This window comes from Alexandromys fortis, unplaced genomic scaffold (genome assembly GCF_014885135.2).
Source record: "Alexandromys fortis isolate MF-2015 unplaced genomic scaffold, M_Fortis_MF-2015_v1.1 scaffold_5, whole genome shotgun sequence".
Lineage (NCBI taxonomy): Eukaryota > Metazoa > Chordata > Mammalia > Rodentia > Cricetidae > Alexandromys > Alexandromys fortis.
This window is the reverse complement of record NW_026067924.1, coordinates 1,626,160-1,636,855: the sequence shown is the minus strand read 5'-3', so window position 1 is coordinate 1,636,855 and position 10,696 is coordinate 1,626,160. Positions and strand designations below refer to the sequence as shown.

The 10,696-nt window shown below is 44.9% G+C and overlaps 1 non-coding gene across 1 annotated transcript; it reads right to left on the bottom strand.

Annotated features, from left to right (window-relative positions):
- Nucleotides 1-9,962: 9,962 nt before the first annotated feature.
- Nucleotides 9,963-10,069, bottom strand: LOC126501892 (U6 spliceosomal RNA). Its single transcript, XR_007591824.1, has one exon. It is a non-coding gene; the product is annotated as a U6 spliceosomal RNA (small nuclear RNA).
- Nucleotides 10,070-10,696: the final 627 nt, after the last annotated feature.

Here is a 10,696-nt window from a genome sequence, read left to right as displayed (position 1 = left end):
GAATAGCTTAGGATTGTAGGGGAGGGAAGTCCGATCATGGCAGATGAGGAACTGAACACACACATAAAAAACGCTGATTAGAGTCGAGAGCCGAGCAGTGGTTAGAACAGACTGTGAGGGTCAAGGAGGCCTTTGGGTTTGTTTGTATGTTTCGTTCTCTCTGAAGATGAGAGCCCTCAGGAGGCCTGCCAGCCTGCCCAGGCATGAAGGTATGTGGTTATGGAACTGGGGCCAGCCCTCGGCTACAGAGTGGTTATTCTCCCTAAGTAGAAACAGAGACTTGGGAGCATGGGTAAAGTCCAAGCTTGACACACTAAGGTCAATCTTCTGTACCCAGCAATATCACAAAGTGTAAATTTGAACCAAAGTGCTACAATTCATTATCTATAACTTCTCCATCACTCACAACATAAGGACCCTCATCACGCATGCTTCTCCTTCTCCTGCTGACTTTCTGCAGCTGCTCTTAATTAGACCAGAATCCCCACTGGCAAAGCTGAATCCAGCTCAAAGGGAGAAGCACATTCCCTTTGTCCCAGAATCCCACCTGCCTTGGGAAGAACGGACTTGATCTGGAATCAAATGACTCTAAGGTTAGAGAATGATGAACTAAAGTCTAATTTAGATGAGTGTGGTGGGTGCACTGAGTCAGAAAGGGGCCTGAGGAAGTCTGTGTGTGGCTTTTTACAGCGGCAGAATTCACTGAATAGCGATAAATACACAAGGTGCAGGGCTCGGCTCCATCAGCAGCAATCTGCCAGACACTTGCCCTTTCTTTGACTGCCCTGGCCAGGCAAACACAGGTCCTTTGATTTCCATCTTCTGACTAATATTAACTCTCAGATCACACATCACACAGAAAGTCCTTCTCTCTATATCTATGCATATATGTGAAGGTTTTAATAGGCAAAGGGTTTCAAAGTGACTTGAGAGGGGACAAGCTAATAAAAGTGCAAATAGAGTCTCTCTTCGATATGAGATAAGAAACTTATTGAGGCTGGAGACATTGGCAGGGTTCAGGCGCCTCCTGAGTCAAGGGGCGAATGGAGCTTCAGGGCTGTGTTCAGCTGCAGAAACAAAAGGCCAAGACTTGCCCTGGACAAAGGAATGGCGTGTCAGCAGCAGGGACTCCGCTCAGCTAGGGCGCCTGGGGTGGTCGAGTTCTCCACCTGCTGGTCCCTCCATGCACCCCGGGTGGTAAGATGGCAGGTCAGTGGAACCACTGTCTTCACATTGCTGGGTGTCCACATCTTTGTGGAGCCCACGTTTTATCTTTTTCTAACCCTGGTGTGCCCAGAAAGTCCTTAGGTACAGTTTTCCAGATATGATTTTCGTATATCCATGTGCCCCTACATGTAGTCCCAATTCACCCCAATAAACTTATAGAGTGGTACCCTTTCTGCTCTCAGGAATAAGTCATCTAATGGGGGGGAGCGGGAAGATGATACCATCCGTGTGTCCACCTAGGTGCAGTCATCCTCCAGCCTCAAAACGGAGCCAAAATCTGCGAGTAAAATGGAGTCCCTTGGGGGAAGGCAACCACTGGGTGACATAATATGGAGTAACAGAACAGGTCTCAGCCAGACCTCAACAATGAGGAAACATGGTACGTGTGTATGTGTGTGTGTGTGTGTGTGTGTGCGTATGCGTACAAGCACACACAAACAAAGTCAGTAAAATGAAAGATTGGTGAAATACATTTTTAGAACAATTATTGAATCTTTGACAAATTAAGATACCTTTTAAAATCGCGAGTCCACTACATGAATCAGAATGAAGTAGGCCCAGGAGGACCCCAAGACTATCGGGACAGTATATTAAAGAAAATGTGTTAGAACCCTCGCAAAGGAGGAAGAGATGGAGCTCCACAAAATTGACTTTTACATCTTTACCCTGGCATGTGCACCCACGCGTACACATGCTCACACACAACCATAAATACATTTTTTTTTCATAAAAAAGAAAAATCAGCCTGGGATTTATTGAAGGATTTATCTAATTATTATTTATCAATAAAAACTCGGGAATCAAACGACAGCATATGAACCTGATTGATCAGAGAAGTGGCGAAGAAGCAGCCAGGGACTCCCACAGCTCCTTCCTCAATCCAAAAGGACCGAGCCCCTCTTTAAACTTCTTGTGTCTCTCTACACGTTCTGGGTCCTCCAAAACCTCTCTGGCTAATTTGATCAGCTAGTCGCTAGATTGGCCCTCCAAATCAAGGTAAATTTTATTGGCAGTCTCAGGAGTGTCAGAGCATGATCAAAATATCCCACAACAGGTCATGGGATCCTGACAGAAACACATTAATATTAAATGCTTCAACATCAGCATCCTGGAACTTCTTAGGGTTTTGTTTGTTTGGTTAGTTGGTTTGGTTTGGTTATGGTGTTTTTTTTTTTTTTTTCCTCAAGAACTAGCTCTGTAGACCAGGCTGGCCTCAACCTCACAGAGATCTACCTGCCTCTGTCTCCACAGAGCTGGGATTAAAGGCGTGTGCCGCCACTGCCTGGTAGCTTCTTAGGCTTTAAGAGCCTGTAAGTGTTATTTCTGAAAATTTTGCTTCTGAAAGCTTGTCCTTTTCAGAGACCAGGACAGTTCTAGCAACATGAACAAATAGTACAGCTATGAGAATAGCTTCACGTCGTGCTATTGCCTGGGATCTATGGTATTCTACTCACAGTAGCTATGTGATGAGTTTTTTACCCAAAGCATAGAACAGCCATGTAATAAGCCTACAGGTTGGACAGCAGTGGGCAGCAGGGATAGGATGTCTCTGCTCTGTGAACAGCTGTGCTGTTGGTGTGTCTCCGGGTTGGTGTCTGCTATCTGCAAGAATCTGGCTGGGCTGCTGGCTCAAATAGCCGCTAATGAGCTGTGCTTCTAGCTGGGGTTCTAAAGGTTGGGAAAGCGCTGGAAAAGGGAGAGGGGAGGAGAGAATGACTCAGAAGCCGCAGTCCTCTGTGACTGTCTCAGAAATCACTCAGCCATGCTTTCTGGGGCACTGCGTCCATCAGCAGCAAGGCACTAAGCCCTGCCTATTTTGAGGAAAGGAGGTTCTGCCTCTACCAAAGGGGTCATGCCTCTGCCTCTCGACGGGGTACTGTCAACATGATGTTGTAAGTAAAGCGAGTGGGCAGGAACAATTTTCTCTCGCCTATTTGCGAAGTACCGTTTGCCAAACAGCCGTGTTTAGCCGTTACCTAGGATATCTTCACACGAGGAGGCAGGTCTGCTATTACAAAAGATTGAAACAGACATTTTGAACCTCAGGTTACATTGCCTCAGGAAGACCTAGAAGTGGGTATAAAAGGGTCTGCCTTTGCTGAATGTAAAAATATGTAGATATGTACATATATAACATACACACACATGTCAGTGCACGTATTTTATTATTCTTGACCTTTGCTATGATTTGCATATATGTCCCCTCAGGTTATAGCTGCTAAGAGCTTGGTTCCAAGCCTGTGACACTATTGAGAGGTGGTAGAACCCACCAGAGGCCCAATGTGAGGAAGCTAGGCCACTACGGTTGTACTCTTGAAGAAGATATTGGGGCGAAAACCCCTTCTTCCCTCTTTATTTCTTTGCTGCCATGAGATAATCATATCCCCACTATAATGTTCCGCTTCACTACAGGCCCCAAAACAACAGTACCAAACAACAGTGAGACTAAAACCTCTGAAACGTTGAGTCAGATATATCTTTCCCTTATTAAACAGGCTGTAGTGGGTAGTTGTTACAGAAAACCAATAAAATCACTCAGAAGTCTCAAGATTACACTTTAATATGTAGAGATGTTTACTTTTTGGTATAGATATGTAACATCTTCAACTTATTTTCCTTGCATAGTTCTCAGAATCTATGAAATATAAAGAACAGATTATGGTTTGTGCAAAATTTCTAAGGGTTCTAAGATATCAAGAAATAATACAAAGTCTTAGCTTACAGAACAATGCTATAAGCTACAACGGGAACCTCAAAGGGGTTCAAATGCTAAACCAGTTCCACAGAGTGGGGTCATTCTCAGGAATGGGGACATGGCAGTTGCGATTAAGCTAGGATAAGATCACATTGAATGTAGGCTCATAATGCAGGGTAGCTGGTGTCTATAAAATGACAGACCCGGAAGAACCTTGCTCCTGTGAAGATGCAGACACAACAAAGCAACAACACGTGAAGATGAGGCAAAGATTCAGGTGAAACATCAACAAGGAACAAGCAACACTATCAGAAACTGAGAGGTAGAAAATTATTCTCCCTCTGGAATGATGGGGCAGCACGGCTCCGCCAAAACCTCAGTCTTCAACTTCCAACCTCTAGGACCTTGAGATGGCACCTTTGGGCTTTTTATTCCACTTCATCTATATTGTTCTTCATTGCATTGGCTCCAGAAAAATTAATAACGATAGTAAATTTCTGTGTTTCTTCTAATAAGACACATTAATATATTTCCATATCCAGTGAGATGTGCGATCTGGACTCTGACCTGAGAAGGTTATTATAACTTGTAAAAATATTTATTTACTCACTTTCCTATGTACTTATTGAGGCATGGCCTCTGGGTATAGCTCTGACTCGCCTGGAACTCACGGAGACACACCTGATTCTGCCTTCTGGATGCTGGGATTAAAGGTGTGCACTGCCACACCCAGCAATTTCCCTCATCTTGTGAGACTTGCAATTCTATTGTCTAATGCTGAGCTTTTCACTCCTGGATGGGCATATGCATCATCTTCCTGGAGCCATAAATGCTCTGTTTACCCAGTCCTATTTACATTTGGGGAAGCAGCGTCATTGCCTTTATATTTCATTTACCATGGCTTTGTAGATTTTCCCAACCCCCGCTTCCCTAACCTTCCACAGCATCATAGCATGACTCATGTCACCATATTTTCCCCATCCTTCCATATCTGCTTCTGCTGTACCAGTGACATTTTCCTGGCTGGATAAAGCATCATTCAATGGAAAGGTTAAGGCATTTCAGATGCCCATGGTTGCCATGGTACTTAAGAGAGAATACCTTGTATTTTGTAAGTGTTGAATAAGTATTTCAATACTAGCTGGAAAGTTTTATGAGAGTTTGTGTGATGAAGGTCTCCCGAAACAACACCGATAAGCTTGTTTGGTTTGTAAACTGCAGGCATGTTCTTAACACTGGAACTTACCGTGTCTTCGGGGCACCTCTGTGAGAGGCTGGTCCCCTAGCGCTACACAAGGAAGCATCACCTTTTATCCCCCAGGACCTTCCATTGTGACAGAATCATATCTGTCACTGCACACCCCTGAAGAGCAAGGCTCCAATGAGAAGCAGAAAGGAATGGTTGAGTGTGGTTTAAGGGACAGGGATTCTGTAGGCAAACCACTCCCTTGAAGGAATCCAGTGTTATCTCCTTAAGGGAACTGGAATCTTAGTTGGAGCCTTAGATTTTTGTTTGAGATAGAATATATCTACTTCTCTATTCCTGAAATACAGGGTCTGGATATTAGCTACACCTGTTGACAATAACCTTGAGAGAGAGCAGAACTCGCTGGTCTAAATCTAGGTGGGACCTTTGAAGTAGAAACACAATAACCTTGAAGGAATAGTGTAAGTTCCAACTCTCTGACCTTTGGTCAAGGTAGAAATAAGCTCACGTTTTTTGGACCTCCATAATCATGAAGATGTTCATGTGTGGTGTGACCATACACCTGACCAGTGTAGGTTGGGTGTTAGGTTCCTGTTAATAATAAGCATTTCTTCCCTTAAATTTTCAATGAAAATATTCCTGGCAATCATGTGAACAGCACTGATCTACATTCTCAACAATGCACATTTCTGATTAACCTAGACTATACCAGGAGAGTTTCTGAGTCCCTAAGAGATGCATTATTATTATGGAGGTACTAGGAATTAAACCTGGAGCCTCATGCTTGCTAGACAGGTTCTCTACAACTGAGTTAAATGCTCAAACTCTGCATTATTTTTAAGTATCTTTTCTCTTGAGAATTGTATATATGTACACAATAAAATACAATCATATCCACCATGATTAAACATCACATTTCTCCATATTTCCCTCAATATCTCCCCCTCCCAACTTCATGCCTTTCTTTCCTTTTTTTCCCCCTCTTTTTGGATAACCCACTAACCCATTGTTAGCCCAGTTATCAGTGCCCATATGTTCATGGATGTGGAGCCATCCCCTGGACCATTGGAAACCTCCCAGGGGCCAACACCCTCCAAGAAGATTGATTCTCTTTCCCAGCAGCCATCAATTGCCAGTAACTCCTCAGTGACAGGTGGGGCCTGGAAATCCTCTTCCATCTATACAGAACTTTTGACCAGCTTGATCTTTAAGTTTCTGAGTGAAGGCAGCATTTCCCAGCCCTCCTCCCCATCCTCCAGCTCTTGCATCCTTTCGGCCTCCTCCTCTGCAATGTTCCCTGAGCCTTAGCACGGGTGAGAAGTTTCTAAAGGTTTCCCATTCGGAGCTAAGCTCTCAGTCTCAGAATGTTGGCCAATTATGATTCTTACATTGATGGCTGCCCACTGGGAAAAGAAGCTTCTCTGGTGAGGCTGAGAGCAGCCCAGGTCTTGGGTCTCATCTGATCCACACCATGGGTCTACATCTTCTGCTGTTGGCCACTGTGAGGAGAAGGACGGTGGAGGAGGATGTAGAGGTGGAAGAGGTGAGGAGTATGTGGAGGGAGAGAGGGAGGAGGAGGTGGAGGAAAAGAGGGAAGAGGATGTATTAAATATATCGAAGTCAAATCTCTATTCTGCCTGTATTCATTTGTTCTGGCTCCCTTACCCTGTGGTAAAAAAAGAATTGTTCTTGTCCTGTTTATGACAGTTAGGAAAGTATGTCTCTTCTCATTCTCCCTTTCTCCAGACTAAACATTTCCATTTCCCCTAATGCTTTCTTTTTGATCCTCATATCCAAATTATTTATCACTTCTGTGCTCTTTCCCCCAAACACTCTCCAGAGTCCCAAAAGCTGAGCCACACATTGATGAAAATTCTCCCACAGAGGACTAGATGGTAGCAAATAGAAGCAGCAAGAACTTGTCCTGTCTGTCTGTCAAGGCCTGTGGTTCATAAGATCCAAGGAGGAAGCGTCTTCCTTCAGTTTATAGTGATCTGGAGTCAGTAGGCAGCAGTGTGGGGGGGGGGGGGGGGGGGGGGGGGGCTGCTCTTATGTCTCAGTGTCCTGAGTGTAAAAGAAAATCAGTGCAAAGAATCTCTACTCCTAGTTCTGAAAAGAAGCACTTGTTTAAGAACGAATTACTCAGATTACTATTATTTAACTTATGTATCATCTAATGGTTGCCGTCTCACTGAATTTTTTCTAGGGAATAAAATGTAGATTAAAACGTGCTTTAGATGTTGATTTAAGGAGCTGGGGAGATGGTTTTTGTTCTCACTCCAACTGTTAAAAGCCCAGGTAAAGGCCGCTTGCCTGGCCACCAGAGCTCTAGCTTGGAATCATCACAGACAGAGTGAGCATGGGTAATATGTGCAGGCTGGATCAGTGGTCCCCTTGTCACGTGTTCGTTAGTATTTGTGACAGTAAATTCCAAGTCACAGCTACCAGGTTTGCGGCACAATGTGTCAATGACGGGACTCTGTAGAGGTCAGTAGAAGAAACTTGAATGTCGTCTAGAGAATTGGAAAATGTCATACTTTTCAAACAGGCTGAAACAGCGTCCAGGATGTTGGCCGTCTTCTAGGACACCAGGGATATCCAAGATGCCTTCCTACAAACACAGCTCAGTTAACCAGGCTTCACCCAGAGTCAAAAGCGTGGTCTTATCGCTAAATAAAACAAATGGAAGACAGCCACTCAAAGAAGAAACTGGAGATTTAGGACACCCTGGGATGTGACCAGAGCAACTGTATACCAGGGGACAGGAAGGCTGCAAGACTGAGTCCCAGAGCTCCCTAACACTAACAGAGCCATGCATTTAAAAGCTTGTCACCTGAAACTAACAGGGGATTGAGAGAGAAAATTAGCTTGGCATCCTGAAGGCCTAGTGCCAACAAAAGCTAAAAGCTACGTGTGTTCTGCAACAATAACAGACCCTAAATCTAAAACAAAATTACACTGTGAATACCTACACACATCCCCTTCTTCTAATTCCCAAGCTGTCCAGCGGATTCCTCCCTTTCCCCTTCCCCCTTCCAGGAGGCTTTGGAAGAGAATCAGCAGGGCAGAGACGTAAATACTCAGGGAAAGAGGAGATCTTCTGGGGAGATTTGGACCCATTAGCGTGAGTTGGTTTAGCATATTTAAATATCATGCTGAAAGCACTTTGGAATGTCTGCACCCAGTCATTTTCCCCACTTAGGAACAAAGTAGAAGTGGGAAGAAGAATCTACAGCAGCCTAAAAGCCAGGACGAATAAGGTAGACCTGGAGTCAGAGGATTCTACAAGAGGCTGTTGAGTCAGAGAACAACTAAACCCTCCATTCCTTCCGCATGATGGGTTGGATTCCAGGGCTGTTCCTCTGGAATGCTACTTAGGTTAGAGGCAGAGCTGCAGGTAGCAAAGCTTTTGAGCTGGGAACAAGAACCCCCTGAACCTAGTGACTTAGCACTGACATAAGTCCCTGATGTGACTCTGGACTCAAATTCTTCAGCAGTCAATTAACAGTTTATTTTCATGGCCTACACAAGCTCGTTTTCATTGTTAGCCTTCGAAGGCCTAAAATCCTGCACCTCTGACCTCTGTCCAAGCCTACCGTGCTTGCCTTGACTCCAGCTGAAACTAATTTCTAACTGAAATGTTCATTTGTCTCTCATTCCTCAGACTTTTTTTACTGTGTTTCAAACTACTGACTGGGGCCAGCAAGCTAACTTAGGCGGTATGAGTGCTTGCCACCAAGACTGAAGAATCGAGTATGGTCCCCAGAACCCACACGGTTGAAGGAAAGAACTGCCTCCTACAAGTTGTCCCCTGACCTCCGTGAGGCCATAGCTTGTGTAAGATCCCTCCTCCCAATAAACAAGTGGGAAAAAAATCAAAACCACCGGGCACCCCTGCTGTGCTCAGCCCCTGTGGAAGCATCCCCAAGGGGGATGGGGGAGATGGAAGGCTAACTGTAAAGGAGTCTGGCATGGGTGGGTCTGGGCATGAATCTTGACTTGCCAGTGCTCTGTGGAACAGAGTGCCCGCATCATGTCTTAGTTTTGTGCACTTGGGATGATTGTGTAACCGGGAAGAACTGCCGTGGGACCCGAGTATGAGATGACGTGAACTAGAGAAGTAGAAGGTCTACCTCACTTCTTACAGGTAGTTAGAGGCAAACATGCCTTGACATCACATCCATGACTCTCCCTGATTTATCTTTCTACCTCACTCCCTTGGCCATGGCCAGGCTGTCCTGTTGCACCACGCTGACCACACCAACAGGGATGCTAGCACACAGGTCCCTGTGCCATGGTCTACTCCCCTTACTGACAAGCAGAACATAGAGCGTCCATATTAACAAGATCCAGGGGCACACACAGTCCTTGTAAACACACTGTTGGAAGCTAAAATAGCTTCGTTATCCAGCTCTATAATTTAGACCACATGAATGAGGCCTGTTAGATGTCTCGGTAGGTAAAGGTACTTGTTGTGCAAACCTGAATGCCTGACTTTGGCTCCTGAGACCTTGGAAAACCCACCACACAAAGTTAGGACGCTTATGGCTAGCTTCCACAACATGATGAGTTCGAGGCCAGTGTGGACTGCATAGTGAGAATATGCCTCAAAAATAAAAAAAATGAAGATAATAGAAAAGATGGTAGGAGAAGACCTACTGTGAGGATACTCAGAAGATAGCAACTGTTGCCATGGTAGTTCTGGGATAACCCATCCAGGGGACTCATAAGAACATTTTATAATACATCATAGACACCAGTTGTTGAGATCATTGCTCACTCATCATAGCCTGAGCTGTACACTAGACTTGCAGGCTTGAGACTTCTTATTTTTAAAATATGGAATGCTTCACGAATTTGTGTGTCATCCTTGTGCAGGGGTCATGCTAATCTTCTCTGTATCATCCCAATTTTAATATATGTGCTGCCGAAGTGAACACCAGGCTTGAGACTTTTAAGTTGCTTAAGCAACCCAAGGTTGGTATGGAGCTTCCATGATCTGAGCCTCAGACTGGGCACAGAAAGGCAGGGTAGGAGGCAAGTTGGTTTACATGAAATTGAGTTATAGAATTTGAAAACTTTGGACAGCTGGCGCCCGAGCAGAGCAAGGTGGACAAGGAGTGAGAACAGACTTCTCCAAGGGACATCAGTTCCTTTGTACCCCTCACTAAAGCATCCTACCCAGAATTCCAATTGTTGACTAGGCCATCAAGAGAGACACCCTCACTCCAGATGGTAATGATTATGCCACAGTCACTATCATGAGGCAGAGGACCAGGGGAGCTGGCAGGGGTATCCCTCTTCAGAATTCGATTCCTTTTGTTGGTACATCCCTCCTTAAAGAGGAGGCAGGGTCCTTTCTAGGACTGCACGTGCAACGGGCAACTTTCGTATGTTTAAACACAGTTGCTTGCATTCTTTGAGTCTGAGATTATGCCTTTAGCGCTTGGTCAGCATTCGCATGTGGTCTAGCTAATTTCAGCAACTCCTCCTGGTTGCAACCAGAGGACAGATTCCTCTAGTCAATGCCACCATGCTTCGCCTTTCCCCTCTGCTGCTTGCCAGAG